Genomic DNA, 27,225 nt, shown 5'->3' with positions numbered 1-27,225 from the left:
AAGCAAATTTTACAATCTTGTTTTTTGGGCCTGGTCCTGGATATCTAGCCAACCACCCAGCAAACAAATCCGGAACTACGTGGGGGAGGTTGGGCATCGATTTCAGCGTTCCAAGAAGCTCCTGCCAGATTAGGACTGTAAATTTGCATTCCAGAGAAATATGAACAGCAGATTCGGAATTTTCTTTACATAGAACGCATCTTGAAGGACCAAGAAATCCCCTTTTCTGCAGCCTATCCTCTGTTAGGATTTTTTGATGGCATAGCAGCCAACAGAAAAAATCAATCTTTGGAATAGTGGGAAAATTCCAGATACCTTTCCAAGGCGCCGGATTGGGGGGACGTGGGGTCTCTCCGTGATTTTGGCATAGCCCTGAGCCACTGAATATCCTGTCTGATTTGCTTCCCAACCTCTCGAATATTTTCTTCTCGCGTGAATAGGTGCAGCTCCATGAAGCATCTGAAGGAGCATGGCATAATCTGGCAACCACGTAGCTGGAACGTTGGGTGTTTTCCAACCTGACCAACTATCTCCATGCCAAGACGATATGTCCCATAGCGATTTTAAGTTCGCTTCTTCCATCCACGCCTTCAGTTCTCTCCTTAGACTCGAGTTTGCAATCGAAGGTCTATTCATAATGCTATCCTCCCAAATTCTGATATGTTTGCCATTCCCGGGAATCCAATATGCATAATCTCTTATAAAAGGCCCAACTTTAAAAATTAGAATGATGAGAGGGGATCTGAGATTGTCTTTGGGCTGCTCTAGACATCGGAGTCGCTGCTTGATCAGTTTAGATCCCAATGCTAGATTCTGAGTGTTTAGATTTTTTTAAAAATAACTTAAAATACATATATTATATTTTTATTTTTAAAAATCCCATAAACTTAACCTTTTTAAATTATTTCAAAAGCAAAATGAAGGTCAAAAACTCACATATACATCCTCAATGCTCAATGGTAATTGCAGAGATTTTTTTTTTTAACACCGAAACTCAGATATCAACAATTTAATATACGGACAGTATATGGTATATGTCAAGTTGCATCGTAAAGGTGCATACCGTGTTCCCAAAACGGTTTGAGTTCCATGCAAAACAATCTAGTTTTCGCTCGAATATCATGGAGTTTTCAAGCAACTTTTGGCCTCTTGGAAATGGTCCAATATCATGGGCAATGTCTTCACAATCATAAATGGAATTATGGTCAAAATTAATTTGTGAGACGCAAATCTTTTGTTTTTATTTTTCTTTTGGAAGATACAGTTTCAAGTAAATATTGATATGGGTCAAACTTTCATGGAAAATCTCTGTTATAAGCGTGTTTCAAGAAAAGTTAAATTTAAAAAATCTTCCTTATAAGCGTGTTTCCGAGATGGGCTAAAGGCAGCAGTAAGCCGGATTGTTACGCTGGGCGAGTGGTATTGCCTCCCTCCATAGTGGAATTAGGCGCTAATTACGAAGAAACAGATAAGGCAGGTGTGGAATTAGGCGATGCCAACCCTAATCTTATTGGTATAGGTTGGCGGAGTTGTAGTGGTGCTTATTTTGAGAGCATATGCGAGATTTAAACCTTTATATACACCCACTGTTTCTTTCTCTACATGTACTTTCTGTCGCCAAAAATAGCGGAGACAACTTTCCGTCCTCCTGTAACATTGACTGCTACAATCAGGATTCGAATTGCCCCTTCTCCTGCGATTTTCCTTCGACGAAAGAATGGTGATCGGTGATACGATTCGGTTGGTCGTTGGAATCATAGGTACGGTTTCGCTCAACAGTAGCAATATGTTATTTTCTTCGTCCGCTTTATGTTATTCTCTGACAAACATTTAATAATTGTTTCTTACAAGAGCTTGGGATTATCAAGATGAAAAACTGAAACAGTAGAGACAGAGAACCCAAGAACATGATGGAAGAGATGTAAGTGTGGAGAGAAGTTGGGGAGGAGAAGGAGAAGGCCGAGTCAAGAGCAGTAGCTTCGAGAAAGAGAAGCGTTGCCTCCATTACCTCAAGATAGAGGGCCTGTACCAACTCCTCGGAAGACATCTCGGCCAAAGTGGTCTTAACCGCAGCTAAAATTTCATTCGCTTCGATTCACGTGGAGGCCCAGAAGAGCGCCAAGAAGGAGGCTAAAAAGGCCATCCACACAGTGCTCAATGTAGCCATGGAGGAAGAGCCTAAAGCGCATGCAACCAATTATTTATATACATGTATTTTGAGTTGTTGCAAACCGTAGTTATTGTAACGACTCGTAACAAACTTACTATAACCGTTTATAATATCCAAAATTACTATAACCACCTATGATATCCGACATCCAACGGTGAGAATTTGTTTAATCGTCTAACATCTCATCAAACGCTGCAAAACTGTACACCGTGGCAGTTTGGTGAGTTGATTTCAAAGGGAACGCCTTACGGCGTAATTATACTAAAGGGTAGTGGAATTAGTATAATGGTTAATCTTAACAATTATTAATAATATATCAAGTTATTTAACAATAAATCAATCATGTTAATAGCACATATGAACATTAGATGTACATGGAATCCCATAATGAGATAAAATCTCAAAATTTATGTCTCAACATTGTTTAGGTTGCAACTTACAGTCATATTAGTTTTTCTAGCTCCAACCAATAGAAGACACCCATCCCCTATGTTTAGAAGCACAAATTTGAATGAGGCACCAACTCCTTGATCCTTAAATGCTACAACATTAAGGAAACACCATCTCCCTAATGTTTTACAATACAAAGTTGGAGGAGGAACTCAACTCCATGATGTTTATAGGCACCAACCTAAGGGAAGCACCCACTCCCTTGTATGTAGGAACCAACCTGCTTTACCTAGCAAATCCCTCTTCCATACATTTTCAAAATGAGACCCACATGAAGAATCTATTCATTTTAAATTGTAAACTTCCACTATTCTCATTCCTTTAAATCTCACTAAGTTAAATGTTCACATCTAATACGAGCATGATTAGTCCACAACTCAGGTTTGCCTTTGATTATATTCATCTTGTCCATGTTATTCACCAAATTCTTCTCTCATATGGATTGACCTACATTACTATGCTCACGCAACTCACAAACATTGGTTCTCTATCTGTAGCATTTCACATACTGGCTTCAAATCTATTATTCATATGCCACATTCCTCTAGTCTTACATCCCAAACACACTATTAGTAATGTGTTAATTTATATTTTGGATGGCTAACATTGTTTTTGTTCTCTTATTTTTATAGATTTGGCCCTTCAATATCAATGGATATAAATCCATGGTATTAACATATGAAAATCCTCACTTAGTTGTATTAATCAGTCAGAACCATGGAGATACAAAATGATTCAAATTCTCTTGTCATTTGTTTCTCAATAAAGACTATGGATGGGTGCCTTTTCAACAACAAAACATTGTTCACACAATTTCTTAACACCTCATAGGATTCACAACTCTAATAGTGTGCACATCCTACATTTGAACCCCTAATTTTGTGGGCCCTGAACTAGGAGGCTTAACTCAACCAAACTATATGTGACCATGGGCTTGGAAGTAAGTGGTTATTCCCAAACCTCTTCACAATGCTTCTTCAGCATGTACCATAACCACAACACTCCAACCTAATAGTCGATAGGTCGATAGATCCCTTGGTGTTCATTTCTTGGCCCAAAGTGACCAAGGGGTAGTCCTCTATAGGCCCCACCACTTGTCGCTCGTGAGTGTTTATCTACAAAATTTGTCGCTATAACATCTGATGGTTGATATGTTGATGCACCTATGGTTGCTCATATGTCAGCTCGCATGACTGAGGCATGAGACCATTGCCTTATTCCTAACCACTTTATTCATAGACATTGAGTCTTGCCTTCCCTCTACTAATGGTCTAATAGAGGAAACCATCACAAGATAATACTACATATAATGGACCAAACTCTATTTGGTTCCTTATTTACCTATGTTATATCACTGGAGAAACATACACAAAGCTTGTTCCCTTTCTAATGGGTGGTGCATGGTGGTCAATGGCCCCACCTTTTTAAAAACATGAAATTCCCCAAAATCATATAACACTTATAAAACCTTGTAAAAACCAAACCCTAGCATAGATCCCAAGGCATCCAAAACCATCATATTGAGTCTATGTGCCCCAAAAACCATTTTCCAAATGTCATCTATGCCCCTTATCATGTGTAACCCACATCATAATTTAGCTTTGCAAATGTGTATACCAGATCTCACTTACCAATAATTCATTTGGCCATGTAAAAAAACCAAATCTACCCACCACATATCTCTCTCACATGTTGCCACATAATCTCTCTACCATCTATCGTGCCACATCACTTTCATGTGTCACTCTCACATGCTACCACATCATCATGGCTACCACCTGTCATGCCACATCGCTACCACGTATCAGTCAGAATGGCACCACATGGCCACCAAAAAAGCCCAAATCCACTTGCCACGTGTTGTAACCTTGGGATGTGATGTCGTCACCATACATGTCATCATCACATTTCATTATATCACTAGTACATGTTATTAGCATGCCAAGTGTCCCTGTCACATTACACCTTGAAAAATGTGCCAAGGTTCATCTTCTACCACCTCATTGATGTAGTTTTTGTTTGAACATCATTAGTTTCTAGTAGTTTGGTAAGTAAATTGGTGCCCAAGTCAAGAACCTTGCGACCAAGGGTTGTGACTAAGGACCATGTTGCCTCATCGTGTATCGCTAAAGGTGTGTTGCTATTATTTGTGCATCAAATGGATTGGGTGGTACGACCGGCTCCTAAGAAAATTTTCCCAACTCCCTATGATCAGACGATACAATTAATAGCTTATTATTCCACCACTTGTTGGTCTTCACACTTCCTCCTAATATTCTTCCAACTTTGTCGTCAATTTAAAGGGGAATCCATTCTAAAACAATGATCAGATGGAACATTCCTTGAATTGTAGAATTCAAAACTTAGTTTCCTTTCCATTCCTTGGGGGATTGGTCAATTTCCATATATCATTTGAAATATTATCAAGAGGGTGATTTAACTAAAAAATCTACGTGTCATTTTGATAAAGTCACAAGTATGATAAGTCCTTGCAAACTAGACTATCTAGCTGGTCTACATTTATGAGTTCAACTCAATAAATGTACAACCACACAAAAATCCATGATATTATATTTTTCTCAGAGTGAAAATCCATATATGGCCGAAGCCCTCATGATTACAATATGGCCGAAGCCAGTCAGAATACGGCCGAAGCCGGCAGATACGGCAAAGCCGTCACAAATCGCCGAAAGGGGGACCTCCGCAGGGTTCGAACTCGGCTGGGGGGAGCGAAAGCCATCCGCCCCAGCCGTCATATCATGCACGCTGGGTGCATGATATTATATACCTTGAGCAACAATGGAATTATTATCATCATGAAAACACAACAAGATATCCCTAATAGGCTTCTCCTAATTTTGACATTTCTTGACATCAATGACTACTTGATAATAATGGAAATAAAAAATTACAAACAATCTCCTCCTTTCTAACTTTCACACATGCTTTTTCATTGATGGAATCCGTGGACTAAAATTTCCCTATCAAGTTCTCTACTCTCCTATAATGTTCTTTACTCTCCTATAACTCTGAATATGCAATGTCTTCTCTCCCTCCCTCTTTTAAATCAATGCAAAAGATGTGTTGTTACTTGTTGGCTTCATTCCCCCGTTTGAAATTTCAACGAAGAGTGATATTCCAACATAATATTACTACCAATATTATTACTGCAATGGACTTCGCTAATACTATGCTATCTTCTTCACTTTGACAGGATCACCCATAGATCAATTCCTTTCGAAACATTCGTAGTTGTCTAATTATACTTCCTTTATCGAGGATGTGATTGATTATTCTTCCATGCACCATTATTATTTCTCCTACTCTTTTTTTGTGGCCACGTAAATTAACAGCTCTGATTAATTATGGGGCCACCCAAGCTGGTTTTAAATACCACGGCGTCTCGTGTCCAAATGGTTTCCAAAACACTAGTCCTGGGCACTGTCAACAACGCCAGGTCACCATGCGCCAACTTCGCAAACCACCATACATCGGCCACCTCGACCACATTAGGAACACATCGACATCAATGAAGTTCAAACCAGACATAATGGATGAGTACTTCGGTGCTTTCGAAACATCGCTGCTCTGATACCATTGTACAGGACCATTAAACCCCTCAGTAAAATAATTATTTCATTAAGTGAAATCATTTAGCATTTATACAAACACATGATGTTTACCATATCACAACCGTCTGGTGGTTTTGCTAACTACAAGGAAAAATATCTAAACTATTAAACTCTAAACTAATAATGTACAATATCCAGAAGGATTATATAACAACTAATTTTGTAAATAGTCATTCTATGAAGATAAGAAACATTTTTACCAGATAAATATTATAAAAAGAACATATAGATATTAAAGTTCTCATAGACAGTTTGTATTTAATTAAATTCAATTTCAAAAATTGAGCAATAAATTATAAAAAATTAAATTATAAAAAAAATCATAATATTAATTTTTAATATTATAATATTAATTATTATTAAAAATTGATAAATATTTACCATTTGTAAATTATAAATATATAAAAAAATTAAAATTAAATGATATAATAATTTGATCTTTAGAAATATATATTAATCTATTTTTAAGATTCATTCTATTTGAGCACTACTAAATTTGACAAATAGATACCCCATTTAAGATTAGGGTTCACATTGAGATTGGATCACATTTTTTGAGAAAAAATACAACAGAAAATAATTTCAATATTTATACGAAAGCCTCACTTGGTTTAATTTAATGAAGAAATACAAATTAAAAATACAAACTAAAAAAATATTAATCTAATGCCGCCGGAGGATAAAAATGACCATGGATTCGATCCAATAACCGCCCAATTCTTCACAACTTTGAAACACGTCGCAAAATATGCTTAAAAATGGGCCAAAAAAAAGAGAAAGCAATTATAATAAATAGAGGATGCACAATTCTTCGGCTCAACGGTTACTATTTGAAATGAAATGAGGATGGACGGTACTTCAAGTCAACGGTTATCTATTTCAGAGACTCACCGATAAATAACTGTATATCCAATTCCAACACGGAGTTCAATTTTTTTTTTTTGACAACGATTCATTCCTTGGATAACAGTTAAATCTTTTTGTGTCTTGCTAAATAATAACGCATAAAGTATTGCTATCCTATCCTTTCTTTTTCTTTTACGGCCTATCTACACAATTTGGGATGTCAAACTTCCTACACTTTCGGATGAGGTTATATAATGTTATACCTACTTTCGAGAAACATAATACAATGTTAGTATATTAAAATAAACTTGATTTCTCAAATGTTTGGATGGAAAAGATTTTATAATTAAAAATATTTTTTATTTAAAGCTCCAGATCTAAAACTACTTATCATTTAGTGTAAAACTACTTATGATTTAGTTACAAGTAAATGAAAAGTAAATTTTAAATTGTAATTATAAAGCTGCCATTTCAATTTAGATTATATTTATTTTTTTATTGTGCATAGAGATGAATTGAACGTGATATATCTAAAATTTTGTTTTTAGAAAAAGCTAAGATTAAACAAACATTTTAATTTATTTAATTAATATAGGAAAAACTATTTTAATTGTTAAATGAAATTTTGGTTTGCGAATTGGTTATTAGTCCCTGCCTGGGACTAATAGCGATCGATTCGGCGTTGACCGGGTATTAATTCTGTGTTTGACCAAGAATATTGATGTGCATCACGATTTTAACCAAATTTTTTATATAAAAAAATAATATAAATGTTATTATCTAATTTCTGATTGGGCAACAAAGTTGAGGGTCTTATTGCCGGCTTCGCAGGTTTCAAGACATTCCGAGCTGAACATAAGTTAGTTTGTCCTAAGTTTTTGGTACGTGTTCTGAGTGTCCTGCATGCAGGACAGATGTTTGCATATGGTTCAACTGGGCCAGATGTTTGGATATGGATATCGTTGAAGTATGCAGGGGCGTCCACGGTGGTCTGGAAATGGTTTCTCTGAGTAAGTTCGAGGAGTGTCGAGCAGCAGCAGCAGGATCTGTGAAGGGGGAGCTTCAGGTTTACAGTTTTTTTACTGGCATTATCATCCGCCATAAACATTCTTATTCCCTTAGTTATGTTCTCTGTTTGCAAACTAGGTCATTGTCTAAAGCAGGTTACATTGTAAGGTATTCTCAACCGAAAACCTTGGAAAATAAAATATGTACAGAATTCATATTTTGTGTTTCCACCATTATTAAGCTCACATATATATTTTTTAAAGATTAAAAGAATATTGGAATTTCTACACTCTGTGTTTGAATTGTTTACTCTTTTGGTCAAATCTAATTTTCTGAAATCCACATGATCAGCGGAGGCCGAAGGCAGTTTGCACAGCAGCTTTAGATTCTATACTTACTGTAGAAGTTTCATACCAAGCCATCTCAATGTTGGAAGAAGCTTGCTATTAACGAGGATTTTAAATTTATTTTCGCGGAAAAATTCAAAGGTAAAGCCTGAGACTTGCTTTAAATGTTTCTGTGTTGATTGATGCAGTTGTTCTTGGCGTCTATCTCTCTGCTTATTTATGTTATGTACATATCAAGCTTGCATCACCGGGATTTGCAGGGTTTAGGGTTTGGGTTGAAATATGCAGCATCCATTTATTTATTACTTAATGGTTGCTAGTTTTTTTTTTTTTTTCATGATGCCCTCTTAAACGTTCCAAGGGCACTGGGGTTTCGTTCATTAACCTTTTGTCAGCAATAACAAAATTACAATGGGGTTTTCGTTCATTTAACCTTTTGTCGCAGTAACAAAAGTAGACTTACGAAGAAATATGTGTTTTTTTTTCAATTTATTTACTTATTTTTGTGTGAGGGAATTTGGACATTTGATTTGAGTTTATGCTATTTTTATCACTGCAGATTATACAAGAACAATGGAGCAATCTCACAAGGCCCATAGAGCCCGTCAGTCTGGAACGTCCTCGAGGAAAAAAGAGAAAACAGACAAGAAGAAGCGTGGACTATCCAGTGACAGGCATAATCCCAAGGTTGGCTCAGTCGTTATACTTTGCCACCTTATCTATATTTTTAAAGTAGACTATAGTTCAATTCGTTGTTTTGTTGAATATCTGTTTTTAGTATAAGCGTTTGAGTGTTTTCACATCAGCTTAGGAAGGTGTAGGCATTGCAGCATATGCCAGCAAGGCTGGAAGTTTGTTCGGTCTAATTGTCGAATTAGCAGTTTTCAAACACTGATCAGTAGGTTAATTACCATGTAGTTGTTCAATATGTGCGCACTGGATTTTCTCGTCATCCTTACAGGTTTTTTCATGCGAATGGCAAGTTCATCAATAATTTTTTGGCAAATTAAATAATAGTATCAGCCTGCAAGTACTTTACAAACATCATCAGGTCTCTCAAAGAAGAACGAAAAATCTATGACAGAATGTTGCGAAAATTTGCACTAAGATCAATAAAATATTTTCTTCTTGATCTGCCCATTGGAAAATGACAAGAATTGGGGGTGGTCCAGTCTCGATGAAGGCCCACATTTGCAGTTGTGGTTTGATATGAATGTTCTCCACAAATGTTAATAAGATGGTGTTTCCAATGTTTTACTATTTCCTCAGAATTAAGCTCTGTTTTGTGTATACACCAACGTATGCCTCTAATGAAGCTGACAAAGCCTTAATCAGATCATCTAACAATGACATAAGCTGACTTAATTGAGTAATTTGATTATAACATACTAGTTAGGCACAGTGACCCTGATTTATTGAAAACATGGTGGTAAACTAAATATATTGACAAAATGTATGATTATGTAATCCAAGAGTCCAAATCCCTGTAACTATTCAAAGATTCAATGGGCATGACAGTTTTTTGCAAATTTGGTTCTACCATAATATTAGTTAGGACTGATGGTTTCTGGATGAACTATCAAGCAGTGGTCATGATCACTGATTTGAAAATTTTCCAAATCGGTTCACTTGCACAGATTACAAAAGCCCCAGTGCTATGTTCCAACATGGTAGTTGGGACTTACCATCTTGGAGAGCTCCAGCATACTCTGACTTTGATTTTGCATTAACAGGAATTTGCTTTTAAGTCTTCGCTTAAGGCAAAGTGTCTACAATCTATTGCATCAGAGAAGGATCAACGCTGACTTCATCTGCCTGTAATTGACCGTTCTACTGGAGAACCAGCCTATAATCTCTGATGGAGTTTCCATGGTAATCACAACACCTATGCTTGTTAATGGATTAATTTATCCACATATATATAAACAAATTTTTTGAATACATATTTTTACACGATTATTTTTAATTTAAGTCACAGGCATGTCAACTTCTATGTTTTGAAAGCGATATGGTGACTTTGCCTTCAAAACATGCAGTTATAGGTAAGGATTTCAAATTGGAAACCCTAGTCTTATGCCACTTTTAACTTCCATTGTGTTGAGTTTCATTTTGTCAACTGGTGATGGAGGAGAATCACTTTGAGGGTTTCTATGTTACAAGGTCTTTTCATGCTCTCATTCAAGGCATTTAATTCATTTTCATAGTGATTTTCATAGTCAACTTCTGGTATTTCTCCCCCTATTCATTTTCGATCATTACTTTAAATTTTCTGTATGTTATCAGCGTGGTAAGTGAACCATGGTAAATTTAATGAGGGTTCTTGTTAATTCTCTTGGTGACTGAGAGGTTTAAACCGTACTTCATGCCTATAATCTTTGATGGAGTTTCCATGGTAATCACAACACCTATGCTTGTTAATACAGTTATTGACAAGTTTGATGCTCTCTTGCAGTTGCATATCAGGTTAATAATATGACTTCTTTTGCTTTATCCATGGCCTGAACCTTCCCAGTAAGTTCTTCTTCTTGATTATGTATATCTTTAATTAGTGTTTGATTCCATATCCCTCCTGATTTTGACTAATCATTGCAGAGCATAAGTAGGTAAACGGAGTTTGTATGAGCCGCACAAAATGATATGTTGGAGAACGAATGAGCTGAAGATTTCAACTGTTTGCTTCTAACCGTGCATCAAAATTATGACCGTGCTAGAAAGCACAAATGTGGAATGACTGCACAAAATGATATGTTGGAGAACGAATGAGCTGAAGATTTCAACTGTTTGCTTCTAACCGTGCATCAAAATTATGACCGTGCTAGAAAGCACAAATGTGGAATGACTGATAGGAATTGTTGTTGCTCATGCAACTGATGCAGAAAGAAGTGCTTCTGACATAGTTCAAGAAACTGGCCCCATAGCTATTTTGTTACTATGTAATATTGACTTATATGAATTACTAATTTTTCAGTCAATATTGAACATAATGTTTATTAAGGCTGAATTCAATCACTTTGTATCTCCAAACCCTGTTCCTAAATGATTTTGTGCATTTCTGTTAAGTTCACAATCGTTCTTGTCATACCATCTAATATTTGCATCCACTGTTCCAAGTTTTGTAATTCCCAGTAGACCCCGGTAGGGACTACCGCCACGACAGTGGCTCCTTGTTTAAAAATATTACAGAACCGTTAGTGAAATGTTAAACATCTATTTTCAGGCCAAGTTAATAGATGTCCAGGAAAGCAATTTTCATTCTCGAATTGCTTTCGTGCCTTCTCCAAATTTTCATTCTTGAATTGCCTTCGTGCCTTCTCCAAATTTTCATTCTGGCCACTCCTAAATGTCCCCTCCTCATGAAATCTTCCATGTAGGTAGGAGAAGATGTCTCGGATAGCAATGGGAGAAGAAGCCCAATACAACAGTTGGGAACACTTTTGGTAGAGTTTGGTCTCACGCAGCTCTTATACAACACCACTTCTAAAACGCATTGCCAAGCTCAAGTAGGGTTTCAGATTTCGAGTGGAATATGTGGAAATAAAAGAAGTCTTTTCTAGTCGAAACCATTGTAGATTTATTTTGTTTTATATTGCAAATTAAATTATTTTTGTGCAGGTGTTTGTGTGGGGTTCAGAAAATGTGATGTGGTGTGTGTCCAACATTGGCAAGTAAGAACAATAGCGCTCCTTTTAGTTTACTATAGATATCATCTATAACATCTAAATGTAAAGATTATCAACAGTGATGCTTGTAGGCTATCCAGAAAGGTACAATTTAACATGTAATAGAATTCATTATAATTCTTTTAATAAACAATTTATTAAGTTCACTAATTAATGAATTATTCTTTTTAAATGTAAATTTTTAAATTTATTTATGAGTTAAGAAATTTATCCTAAAGAATGTGAGTTCATGTTTAATCAATAAACACAAACTAAAAACACATACTAAAAAAATGAAATGTATTACACTCAAGCTAAAAACACATATTAAAAAAATGAAATGTATTACACTCATGATCTAAAATTTTCCATGGATTTACATCCAATAACCGCCATTTTGATTTAGATCCAATAACCACCAATCCTTCAGCGCCTTTGAAACATTTCGCCTACCACTCTATATTAATAAACAATAAAAACACATAGGGCTTCGGCTTTGTGGAAACCAAAAATAAAAATATGATTGGAAAGGAAAAAAATCATATCGATGTTTAACTCAACGATTACTATTTCAAATAATTGGAGGATGTCCGCAACGGTTATCTATTTCACAGACTCGCGCAAAAAGATCTATCCAATTCCAATACGGATTTTAAATTTTTTCACAAGGATTCATTTTTTGAATTCCTTAGATAAAAGTTGAATTTTGTTGTGGACCGTTAAATAATAACCCATAAAGGATTGCTATCCAAAAGATGCTCTATCCACACAACTTGCGATGGCAAAATTTCTACACTTTTGGATTATTATAATGAAGACTATATAGGGTACCCTATTTTCAGGAAATATAATGGGCGTTTATTGCTTTTAATAAATATAATGATATTATATTATAAAAAAATTGGATTCTCAAATATATTTTATTTAAAATTGTAGATGGAAAAATACTTTTTATCTAGTTGTGAAATGTGAATTTTAAATTGTAATTATAAAATTATAAGTTAAATTGAAATATATTTAATTTATTTATATTTTGCATAGTAATGAATGCTATTATGTAAATGTGATATATCTAAAATTTGGTTTCTCAATATATATATATATATATATATATTTAATTTATTTAATTAATTAAATTAATATAATATAAGTTATTTAATTTTGAATGAATTCTTTGAGAATAATCATATTTTTCATCGTTTCAAATCCCAATTCTCAATAGGGTTTCATCATAGGATAATTATTAAATGATTATAGAAAAAGGTTTTAATGAGAGGATAAATAGTAATAAGATAATTTAATTCAAGGAGCTAGGCTATTTAAAAAAATATTATCTTATTTTATTTTGTATTTTATAATAATTATTAACCATATTTAAAGTTTTATTATAATCTTTATAATAACTTGTTTGTTTGTTTTTTTTTTTTTTTTTAATAGATTTTTCAATAAATTGTTTTTAATTTTATTATTGTAGTGGCTTGATCTGAATTATCACAGTTTCGTGTTTATTCTGTCGACGTTTCTCATGAAAACTAGTGATATGATCCTTACTTGTTGAAATTATGATATTTAAAAATTTCTCTAAGAAACAAGTTTAACTTCTTTAAAATCACATGAGAAGAACATATAGAAATTAGAGTTACTAAAAACAATTTTTAGCCTATGAAAATCAATTTCAAATTTTGGGTTAGTAAATTTTAAAGGATTAAATTGTAAATTAAGTTATAAGGACACTGTTATATTAATTATTTTTAAAAGTAAACAAATATTTACCATTCAAATTATAAATATATAGAAAAATTAAAATTAAATTGTATACTAATTACTTTCCTTTAATCTTAAATTTAATAATTATTAAATTACTTTGTAAAATATTATTTTTGTATTATAAGTCTATTTGAGGATTCTTATATAGATTTATTAACAAATAAATATACCATTTAATGTTAGGGCTAACTTTGAGAACTGATCTTGTTTTTAAGGATAAATATAACATAAAATAATCTGATAATTTATATAGAAACCTCACTTTCTTGAGTCTTTTAATCAATCAACACCAACTAAATAACACAAATTAAAATAAAAAGAAAAATTATTACTCTTATGATTGGAATATAAAAAAAGTCCATGGATTTAGATCCAATAACAACCCAATTCTTCCGCACCTTTAAAACAATTCACCTCACAATCATAAAACATAGAAAATAACATAAGGCTTTTCAAATCAGGCAAAAAATATATAATATATGATTCAAAAGGGAAAAAATCCAATTATAATAAATTGATGATGTACCATCATTCAACTCAATGGTTACTATTTCAAGGATTCGAGCATGAATGTTTCTTTTTCTCAATGTTTATCTACTACACTGACTCATAAATATGTGTATGCAAAATTTCATTATGGATTTCAATTTTTTTTACAATCAATCATTTTCTTCAATTATTTGGATAAGTAGAAAAACTGAGAGATACACACACAAAGGAACAATTTTATTACATACTACAAACTACATGGATACATCACATATTTATGGTGCTTGTGAGATCCAACCAATTCCAAATATGAATAGCAAGGTTGATATATCCTCTCAACATCCACCTACAAATATGCAACCAATTCTAAACTGAGCATGGAAGAATTGTCTTCCAAGTCTCTCCCTTAATTCTTACATGCACAATTACAATACATATTATAATAAGAAAATTGATCTTTGTCTCACTAGTCTTCATCAGCAACTCTACCCACTCTACAATCTTCTAGACTCCACTATTTATTTCTCCACATCTTTGATCTTACCTTTCCAGTCATTTAAAGTACACCCACTTTTGAACATCTTTGACATTAGGGGAATTTTGAGGTCTAAAATGGGCCTCCTAAAAAAAATCTACAACCAAAATAAACTTTATAATAACCGATAGGATTCAAGATGATGATGTCAACCATGGGGGATGATTCACCATTTTTTGAGTAAAAAAGTAAAAAGATTAAAAATAATAACATAATAAAACTACTTTTTCAACTTGTATTTTCAACTCATCTCTCTAAGGTTTTAGTCAAATTTCGAGCATGAGTGCTCGCTGGATGAAAAATTTAATTCCTCATCCAAGTAGTACCCATTGTGCATACTTTTGATGGACCGTACTACACAAAAAATTAGAAATATATGAAAACACGTGACTGCAATCATGTTTTTCATGTATTTCTCCTTTTTTGTGTACTAGGGTCCATCAAAAGTATGCAACATGGGTACTCCTTGGATGAGGAATCAAATTTTGCATCCAACAAGTGTTGTTTCTCGAAATTTGAGTAAAATCATAGATAGATAAGTGGAAAATACGAGTTGAAAAATTAGTTTTTTTCTTCTTCCCTCTAAAATTTGATGATGTAATATAATCTTACTTTATTATTTCCACTATCATTTTATAATTTCCTTAGCAGGCCCATTTTAGACCTCAAAATTCCCTAATGTTAAGTTTTCAAGATTAACAATATTTACAACTCGGCTTGTCGGGGCTTCTGCAATAAGCGGTGTCAAGTAATGAACCATCCTATGGACAAATCACCATCTGTTGGATATTTTGCTTTCGTCTATCCACCTGTTGTTAGAATACAATCTGGATACTAAATGCCTTCAAAAATTGATCAAACTACTTGACTTGCTTCACACACAGGGATCTCATATTGTGACTTGTAGCCATTGTTCACGGGTTTCTGAGCGCTAAGAACAACAAACCATAACAGTATGAAAACAATCAAACTAGTAATGTGTTTAAGGGTTTCTGACCACAAAAAACAACTAATTCAAATTATGCAATAATGTTCATTAATTGGTTCTTAGTTATAAATTTTGCACAATAAAATAAAATTAATAACTATTATTTTAGATCAAGGATAGGGCGAATGCTCAAGAAATGATGTAAATATTGCCCAAATTGCAACATACAAACATAAGCCATTATGGATCCCATCACAAAAGAATCTGCATGCATGGAATGCGGCCCGGTGAAGAGGAATCGTACCCTTAGGGCATTCATGTTGAACCCTCGACTTTCAATTTACTGGGATTGTTCCTAGTTGTTTCCATAAATGAGGAGATGGAAAACGAATTCAGAGACAGATGCACAAATGCTCTTAAGAACTGTTCTCACGAAAGATATTTTTGAGGGGTGAGATCCTATATCCTCAAACAACACTCGCAGGTTTTCCATAGGCTTCAATAATGATCACAGGTTTCCAGTAGACTTCAATAATGATCGAGAGACGTCGTACAATTTCTCAGAAGGATCTCCACAATTTTATTCACACTTGATTTTATTATAGCATCCTCGGTAATCACATGTATTTCTGCAGTTTTCTAGGACAGAAAGAAAAAAAATTCAATAGTGTCCAATCTACTCGTCATTGGTCCATGCATGGATTTTTCCCATACTCCTTAGATCTAATGGGATTTTTCCATACTTCTTAGATCTAAAGCAACAATATCATTTCCAAAACAATTGGCTATAATCTGTGATCACTTTATCAAAATCAGGTCGCAGGCGAGTTGATCTTCTCCAGGCGTAGGTCTATGTGTGAAGATCATATTACATTGGTTCGTGTTGCTAGCTTTCCACACTGCACACATTTCCTCCTCACGCAACTAAACATGATGCCTCCACGCACAGGTCTCACATTGGTCTCCACTATGTTGATTTTTACGCAACAACTTTTACATTGTAAATCATCCACGGGCAAAAATAAGAGAACATGTTGACGTCAACAAGGAAGGAGTCTACACTCACGTTTGGATGAAGGTCGCCTTACGACATGAGGAACAAGTTATTTAATTGATCCCTCCCATACCGGTCCACTGCAAAACTCGACAGAAAGCTTATTGAGGAGGATTCATCATCGCACCTCCAATGTACGTTGTCTCACACTCCTCTATTGCCTTCGGCCCAAGAGGGGCCAAAGGACCAGCACTTACGATCTCTTATACCAAGTAAAAAAACTGAGAGATGCACACACAAAAGAACAATTCTATTACATCTTACAAATCACTAGAATACATTACATATTTATGGTGCTTGTGAGATCCATTCAATTCCAAATATGAATAAGGAGGAAGAGATATTTTCTCAACGCCCACCTACAAATCAGAAACCAATTCTAAAATAAGCATGGAAGAATTATCTTCCAGATAGATAACCCTTAAATTTTTTGTGTACTTCTAAATAATAAATATCACTATTTAATGCCAGTGCTTTCTTTGACCAAGGAAATGACGATTTCTACACGCGACAACATTTCTCCACTTTAACATTAGTATAATGAAGGTCATATAATATTAACCCTATTTTCAAGAAACATAATGTGTGTTTACTGCCTTTAATAAACAAAATAATATTATATTCAAAAAGCTTGAATTCTGGAGATTTTATAATAATAAAATATATATTTAAAAATTCGAATGGACAATTTCCTTTCCATTAGTTGGGAAAAATAAAATAAATGAAAAGTAATTTTAAATTGTAAAATTTGTATTTAGATTATATTTAGTTTCTGTTTTGTATAGATATGAATGATACAATGAGAACGTGATATATCTACTAGCATTTGTATCAGATGTTGCAAAGGAAACGCCGTAAGGCATAAATTGAAGAACACAAATACAACAAAAGAATACTTTGATAAAGAATAAAAATACATTGAACGCTCAAATCAATGCCCCATTAACTGAAACCAGTTAGTAGACATATCTATCAACATTAGGATTATACACAATGATCAAGAAATTTCCCATATACAAACAGCACCTTCCACAACAACCTTTTGTCACATCCACATTTTAAAAAATGCCTTGGAACGTGATTGGAATCCCCCATATTGTCTTTTTAATTATGCAGATAAATCTTCCATATTGCTATTTTCATCATGAATATTGTTAGTTCATTGTTGTAAAGTGTTATTGTGTTAAATTCAATACTGTAAGTTTGACAAGCGAAAAAAATTCCTCAATTAGCATAATATGCATTTTTCTCTCACCATGTATTTTTCAATCATGCATTACAAAACTTCCATCAAAGAGCACAAGTAACAGATTAACATGTATTTTCCCTTCATTATTTTCATCACAGAGCCAAGAAATCTACACCTTATCTATAAAGTAACAAAAACATTTTGAAATAAGTTTAATATTTCAAGCCAGTGTCTAACCTATAAAGTAACAAAAACTTTTTGAAATAAATTTAATAGTTTAAGCAATTGACTAACCTAATTTAATAATTGAAAAATTCTCAAAGATGAATTATACTCCATAATAAGAGAGCCAACATTGGAGCCCATACTTTCACTAAAAGGAAAAGAAACACAACCACTTGTTAAGAAGAAATTCAAGTAATAATAATAAAACAAAAATAATAAACATTAAAGTATAAAATGGTATTTCCAATGCACAGGTATAAATATACATGCTCTATGTCCATTGTTAGATTAAATGGGTGTGGAGAAAGGGCAAGAAGCATGTTCAATTTGTTTCTAAATGAGTGGTTATCTAAGCTCGTAAACATAATAAAAAAGATATTTATTACAACAACTTCTATACGATTATTCTTTTTGAAACATAGTTAAAACCGTAAATTAACAATTTCAGAAACCTACACATGTTAGAAACAATCAGATAAGCCATGATGATTGAGTTTCCCGTTACTTAAAGTCTTTGTTGATTGAGTCCATTGAATAAGCCAAGTTCATGTTAGCTTTGGTTGAGTTGATGTAAAAATGTGTAGTGGAGTTGATATCAACTAAGGTCTAGTTGTAGAATCACCAAACTGAGTTGAAGTTGGCTTAGCTAGACATACAAGGTTAAACCAGCTGACCGATAAAGTTTGTCATAACTATAAACAGAGATTTATTCAAGCTTAGCAACAATTACTATCATCATTGGCTAATGTTTAAATACTAAATTGCAAAATGCAGTTAATGCCAAATAATGTATACATTTTTTAGGGCATTGGGCAGTAGCAACACCAGAGCTATGTTGTGGGTTTTGTATTGGGAAAATTCGTATTGTGGAATTTGGGTTTTGCATGAGTATTGTTGTTTCCAGAGAAAACGATGTTGTACATAATGGTGGAGAGATGTTGTGCAATTGTTTCAGGTTCCGTAATTTGATGATATGCATAGAATGGGTAATGCCATGAGGTCCTAAATGTTTTTGGTCAAATGAGGAGAGTGTTTCTAAGCCAAACAACTTCATCTTTGGCACCATTGTCAAGGCCTGCGTTGGGTAATGCCATGAGGCCCTAAATGTTTTTGGTGAAATGAGGAGAGTGTTTTTAAGCCAAATAACTTCACCTTTGGCACCATTCTGGAACATCTAAAAGCTCTGAACAGCTTACCCGCCTGGTACTTAGTATGTTGTACAGGCCTGGAACTTATATTTGTGTCAACAAATGAGTATGTGGTTGAACCCACAGGTGTCTTCATCGACAAAAAGAAAGCAGCTGCTCACTTGAAGGTTTGAATATTACCATTCCACAATTCAATTATAATTGATTTTTTCCTTCAAAGGTTATCCGACATGCTACTAATTAAAAATACAATGTAGGTAAAAGTTGAGAAATGATATTTGAGGTAACTAAGGAGTTGTCACATGTAATGCCACTCCCTTTCTACATGAGCAAGGAGATTTGGCAATAGCATGTCCGCTTTGGCTCTTTCTCAATTTATAAAATTGACACTGTTGACTAATATCGACATAACCAACCCTATTCTAAGTTGAAACTTCTTTCAAATTGAGCATTCACCTCATGAAAGGTTACCTTAAAATTGCTCCATAGTTGTGACTATTCGAAATTGACAAGGTGATTAAAAAATAACATGTTTGTTTTAAGTTAATGGTTTCAATCATGAATCCATTGTGAAATTTTTCGCATTTTAGCTTCTAATTGTTCAATAATGAACCCATTGTGCATTGTTCCAATTGTAGAAAATTCTAGCCCTAAGTGATTCTTTCCCTTATGATCTCAATCAAACAAATCAATTATTGAATTTAATTAATGTAGAAATTAATTTCGGACCATAGCAACAATCATACAATAGCTGGAAAAGTAAATAGGATGCATAAAACAGTTTTTTTTTCTAAGTAAGACTAATTCAATTAAAAAAGGCAAAAATATAATTACACCGAGGCCCCGCCTCAAACTCTGTTTCTAGCTTTCATCGAAACAGTTGATACTGTCCCAGATTGGGGAAACCAGCATGAAATTGCAAAACAGTTACCATATAACCCTGAACTGACATCAACAGACACCATAATACGACCTTGTGACACATAGAAAAGGTGCAACTCAGCAACACTGGACATGACAACAAACCAACAAAACTACTGAACTGCTAAACATACGCAAAAATATCAAGCGACTGGACCAAACCGTGATCTGCCTGAGGCCGATTTGGTTCATGGGTGGCTGCATTTGCCAGAGGGCATCAGTTGTTTTGCTACTCCTCCGGAGTTTCCTCGACCACGGGACACACATACTGTTCCCAATCGTCTTCCTTTTTCTCCACATCACTCTTCTCAGCATCGCTTGTAGGCCCCTCCATCCGCTGGGTGCCTCTTGATCTGCCAGCACACCCCACCATTAAAGCCACGACTGCAGAGCAGCCACCCGCCCGTTGAAATTCATCTACATGCTCATTGTCACCATGCATTCTGCTATGCCTGATTCCCTGGCTATCATCCTTTGAATTTTTCTCCTGACTCCTCTCATATCCTGGGCTCTCATCCCCTGAGAATGCTCCTTAGAGCTTGTCACTTGATCACTGTCCAGCATTTCTTCTTCAGTGAAGACAACAGTCACCTTGGCAGTGATAGTAGGTTTATTTAGACGGCTATGGAGCCTGAAATGGGTAGTGTGAGAGGCAGAGCTAGGACTCTGCTGGGAAATAATAGAATGGAGCCCAAAATCTCTGAGTGGATCCCTTGACTCCATCCCACGCCCTCGCCTACTGTGCGCGTAGGAATAGTGTCTGAGCTGAGGTCTAGGTTGAGGCTCATCTTCCTAGTCCTGAGGAGGGGAAGGGGGAGTCGAGCTCTGCGCAGTATGAGGTCTCGCCCTGCCTCCCCGAGAACCTCCAAATCGACTCCTCATTCGATGCCTTACCATCCTGGTGAGGACTGAGAGCAGATCAACGGGATATTCAGTTGGGGAGGGTGATTGATTACAGAAACAGGGCCTCTGAGCAGGATTTACAGGGCAAAGCATGGAGTGGGATAAATGGTGGCCATTTCCAAAATCGATGCAACTAAGGTGCCAACAACGTTTTCATGTAGTTGTTCTGCTACCTGCAAGCTTTGCCTGCAGCGGACAATAGCTACGAATCGGGGGACGAACAATGGGAACAGGAGGCGCCATTCTGATATCTACTGTATCCATATCTCGGCCTGATGGACCATTTATTTCCATCTGCATGCTGGTCAGATTTCGACTGCAGTGAGCCTGGATCCGGGCCCAATTCATCACCTGGCTGGTCCTTGCGCCGGCCTTTCTATGTGAGCCCATTAATGCTCTTTGAAAACACCCGCATCTGGGTCATAAAACAGTTTTTGCATAAAATGGTTTTTGGAAATGTTTGAGACCACTCAGAGCAATGATGGCACTGCACAAAGGAAGTTTAATGCTTAGCCAGGTGGATGGGATTAAAGCAAAATTGAAAAGGCCAACTTGCAGTCTGAAAAGTGTCAAGCCCTAAAAGAGACCTAAACCTCATATCAGACTATGGTGGAGGGACGAAAGGCCTAAGAAGGTTTGCTAGATTTTTGTAAAGGCAAAGCCTTTATAAACCAATTGTACAAAATGATTTTTGGAAATGTTTGAGACCACTCAAAGCAATGATGGGACTGCACAAAGGAATTTTGTGCAAGGAGGCTATCACATCAACCCAGGAACTTGCGTGAAAAGCAATTATATTCCTCCTCCCTTACAGTGACTATTGAGAAAGTTCCAAGAAAGTTACTATCACTATTCAAAGGAATAAGAAACTTTACTCTGTTCTTTCTTGGGTTCAAAGAAAACTGAAGAGTAACCATGACTGTCAAAAAGCAATAAATTAGATGTCACAAGATTAAAGCTAAAGATAAGACAGAAGAATACTAATATGGAATGGAATTTCAACAAAGGGACATGCCATTTTGGAAACATACCCTATAACATGACATAGGTCACAATCAAAAGCTGAAGATGGTCCATGAACCAAAATAGATTTTATATTTTTTATGCCATAACAGGGCCAAAGAAGATTGATAAGCTAGATACTTTCACTATTCAAAGGAATTAAAATGTTTAGATATTTGTTTTCACATATTCTAATATGATCCCACTGTAGCAGAGTGAGGTACAAATGTTGGAGAATTCCTAAAACAATCGAGATTTTTTCAATTTTAGGACTCGAACTCAGATAGTCAGATTGCTGCCACTCCTCCTTCCATATTTCCCTGCAGATTTGATTGAATGAGGCCTTCAAGCATCAATGTACCATTACAAGGCACCATGGCCCGTTGGCAGAGAAAGTAAGTTGTGAGCTGAACATCCCATGGCTGAACACCGTGGCAACACCTATCTCCTATGTAGCATGTGCATTAAACTGCAACCCTTGAAAGCACGTTGGCTCCTGAGGAGTAAGGTTACTGACTAATGATTGATCCACATACATGGTGGACCAATTTTTGTTGAAATTTATGATTAAATGGATTGAAATTGTAGAGCCTGATTGGCACTGATGGACTCAGTAACAAATATCTACTTCACCCTGATTATGCACTATGGGTTTCATATACAATTTCATGGAACAAACAAACAATTTGATTAAAACTATAGATTGTGATGGTATAGCTGGATTCAACAATAAACATATACTGCATCCTGATTTCTGCAAGATCATGAAAGTAAACAAATAATTTGGCTGTAATTGTATTTGTAGATTTTGATAGCATAGAAGGATTCAGTAACAAACAACTTATTGCACTTGAATTATGCCAGTTGTGACATACAATTTTCTCAATCAAAGAAACAAGAATATTTTTAGAAATGAGGGCCAAGGTCACTATTAAATGCAGATTCTACATAACAGATAGGTAGAGCCAATGTCTTTAAATGAGATTTTTTGGAGTTTCCTAGTGAAAAAAATTGTGGCCAAATCTTGATTTGTGTTGTTTAAACTGGTTTTTTAATTGCATATATAGATTCAGCACCCTCAAAGATCTCTGGGGCACTTTCTTTGTGAAGAGTTCACCTCGAGAGCTTGTGATTTCAATGAATCCCCAGTAGATTTTAGACAAATTTAATAAGAAAACATTCCAAAAAATCACATTTAAAAACTATTAGAATCTAAAAATATCTTGCAATCCTAAAAATAAGAGCAAGTTCAAACCATTAACCTTGCTGTTATCTACCAGATTCCCGATATATATAAAAATGCCCATGGTTGCCCCTATAAACAACATTTGCTCACCTGAAAACAAAGCACTGCTATCAAAGAGAGGGGAGACTGCACGAATCACAAACAAACGAAAGAGACTGTTAAACATTGTTGCTTGTTGCAGATTCTGTTTCTTTCTTGCTTGCAGTTATAGTATCTGTCCTTACCTTTGAGTATATTGGCTGTGAGACAAGAAGTGAAGAGAAGCGGAGGAAACCATTAAAGCCGCAGTAGCAGAGGAGGTTTCGACTGGGGCGACCTGGGAACACGTCCACATTACTCTAAACTCTTGATCTCTCCATTAGTCCTGTGAATGTGTTGCAAGGTCACCCCAGTCAAGCCTGCTCTGTCTCATTTATTCATGTGACCCAATATGCAGGGGAAACCCTTTCTGAAACTGCGTCAATGAATGTCTGTAATTTATAATTTACTGAAATGAGATTGATAGAGAAGGAGAAAGGAACCAAAATCTGGTAGTACAAGTAGTACACTTGAAGTGCAGATATGGCCCTGAGATTTATGTTGAGTTAGGTTGAAATTAGATGGTTTCATACACTGTCGGTGGAAGCAATGAAAGGGCTTAATCTCCTCCATATTTAGGTTGAAAGGACAGTTGCCACGATGGGAGGTCAGTATGAAATTGCAATGTATGGAATGTAGTCCAGTACTATTTTTACCAGAAAAAATTGAATAGTACAAACAATAATAATTTATTATAATAATAGAACGAATTGAAGTATAGTAAGGTTTGAAGGTGTCAAAGCCAGTGTGAATGCTGACATGTCTAACAGTGACTATTGAGACTATGACATTAGCCAGGGACTTGCACACCAAAACCCAAAACCAGTTTCTGGCCCGATAAATCTTTTGTTCATGGATGATATGTTATAAATCATATACATTTCACAACTTGCTTGACCACGGTAAGATAAGCACCGTACCTACCTAATGTATAAAAGAAGACTGATAAGCAGGAGGAGGGGCAGGCAGTCCACTGCCAAAGTGATGGTTGCTGTAATTAGTAGAGGAATTGTAAGAACCGTGCTCTAATATGTCTGATTTTGAGTCTGAGTCAGTAAAGAAAAATGCTCAAATGTAACTATGTGCTCCTTCAGCAACCATGATGTCATGGTGACTTGGGAGCTCCACAGGCAATTTGTGAATTTCTAACCATTACATTAACCCACTTGCAACTTCTCTCGGTAATTCTTTCCTCGCATCTCTATTAGATACTTAATAGACATTTTAACATAGGATAATGTCTAAAACACAGGGAGAACATCAAGGTCTACAATGGAATTTATTGTGAGTATTAAAATGTTTAGATATTTGTTTTCAGATATTCTAATATAATCCCACTGCAGCAGAGTGAGGTACAAATGTTGGAGAATTCGTAAAACAAAAAATACTTGTGCCATTTTGACTTCTTTTGAAGTTGAAAATTCTTCGAAGAAAGACTAATTTCGAGATTTTTTCAATTTTAGTACTCGAACTCAGATAGTCAGATTGCTGCCACTCCTCCTTCCATATTTCTCTGCATATTTGATTGAATGAGGCCTTCAAGCATCAATGTACCATTACAAAGCACCATGGCCCGTTGGTAGAGAAAGTAAGTTGTGCGCTGAACATCCCATGGATGAACACCGTGGCAGCACCTATCTCCTATGTAGCATGTGCATTAAACTGCAAATCTGTGCATAGATTGACAAAGGAAAAAAAAACCACTTGCTATTCAGAAAAAACACCAAAAAAAGTCGTGAAAATAAATTAATATAAATACATACTGGCCTTGATTTTTTAACCATTAAAAAAAATTAGCATTTATTTTTGTTCAATATAATATAAAATAACAAACAAACATCTTCAATGAAACGAGATTCGAAAGAAGGAAAATCTTGAACTTGAAACTATGTGGCATGTAAGTTGTCTGAAATTTGAATATACAAACTGAAATTAATAAACATCAGTGACATTATTTCGTCAAAGCTCTACTCGTTGGAGCCAATGCACAATATATTTCTTCACAAATTCCAAATACAGTCAAAGGACACACAATAAACAAAGCAAACGCAGAAGATAGTCTTCCACAATTTTCAAGTATTGATATCATTATCTGATTGGATACTCAAAGTAGAAAAATAGACAGATAAATTCAAACTATTCACGTTTAGTGCAAATATGTAAAATGCAGAAGGGCAACCCTTACACTACAAGGTGGGTCAGTGCATCTCAAGAACTGAACCAATAAGAAGCAACCTCGTAGCCACAATAATGACCCACATTCAAACCCTGGAGGCATAAAGCCTTGATCTTGTGTATTATTTAGTTGAGTTTGATGACCATGACCACATGTTAAGTGACAATGGTGGTGTAAGAAACAGTCTCTTATTCAGTTTGTGAACCCTACAGAGATCATGTGGAGTTGGGTTTCATAAATCTAAAAATGAGAGAAATGAAGACATAAATGGTACAAGAAACAGGTGTCTTATTAAGTTATTCAGGCTGTGGGCTTTACTGCAATAATGCAGAGTTGAGGTTTACAACTCACCATGCATCAAAAAACAAGAGAGAATTAAGGAAGAATGGTACAAGAAGCAAGTCTTTTATTCAAGTTGTGGGCTTTACTGCAGTAATGTGGAGTTGGGGTTCCTTTTTACTTACAGATCCAACAATAAAATAAAAAGGAATGAGGGCACGGATGGTACAAGAAATATGCACTTTTTTCAAGTTGTGGGCTTTACTGCAATAATGCAGATTTATGAAAGAACGGTACAAGAAACAGGTCTTTTATTCAGGTTGTGGGCTTTACTGTGATCATGCGAAGTTGGGATTCTTTTTCTCTCACAGAGCTATACAAAGGGCAGGAATGAGGACAAGTATGGTACAAAAAATTGTTCCTATTTATTCAAGCTATGTACTTTACTTCAATAATGCAGATTCATAAGGTTGTTTAACTTCACTTCAATAATGCAGATTCATATAAGGATGGTATAAGAAACACGTCTCTTAATCAGGTTGTCGGTTCTATTGCAACCATGAGAGTTGGGGTTACGGTTCATGAGCTCCATACCACTAGGTGTCAAGTTTGAATCTAAGTCTGAATCTCACTTGAGAAATCTGAATCCCCTTAGAGGTGAGGTAAGGTGCACTAGTCTATTGCCTATGCCAATGCCAATGGGTCTAGCATGTCTAAAGGTTAAATATACCATCCATGAATGTGGGAAACCATCCTTCCGAAGGGTTTCCTTTCTTCAGTGATGGGAGAATTTATTAGAGGCTGAATGGGTCAAAATAGTCAAACTCCAGTAATATTCTGGCTTAAAATCCAACAGTCAACAAAATGTCCAAAATATTATCAGAGCTGTTGTAGGATGGATTTGTATGAAGCCTGTTTTCTGTCAAATTGTTTATGCATACAAGATTATTGTAAATGACACCATCTTACATCTTATTTCTGCCCATTCGTTTGAAACACAATGTTAACCACGGATTTACAGCGCACTCATGAAATAAATAAAAAATATGTACTGCAGATCAGAGAGCCAACTTGAAGGTTGAATAAAGGATCCAATGGAAGAACTTTAGAGACTAAAACCTAAAAGAACATAATCACAATCAGAAGGTTTTTTTTAAAAGATGAAAAGTGACT

The sequence above is a fragment of the Pinus tabuliformis genome, chromosome J (genome assembly GCF_031772625.1).
Source record: "Pinus tabuliformis cultivar Carrire ecotype Pingquan chromosome J, CPIR1, whole genome shotgun sequence".
Taxonomy (NCBI): domain Eukaryota; kingdom Viridiplantae; phylum Streptophyta; class Pinopsida; order Pinales; family Pinaceae; genus Pinus; species Pinus tabuliformis.
The sequence above is the reverse complement of the archived record's forward strand: the minus strand, read 5'-3'. Positions refer to the sequence as shown.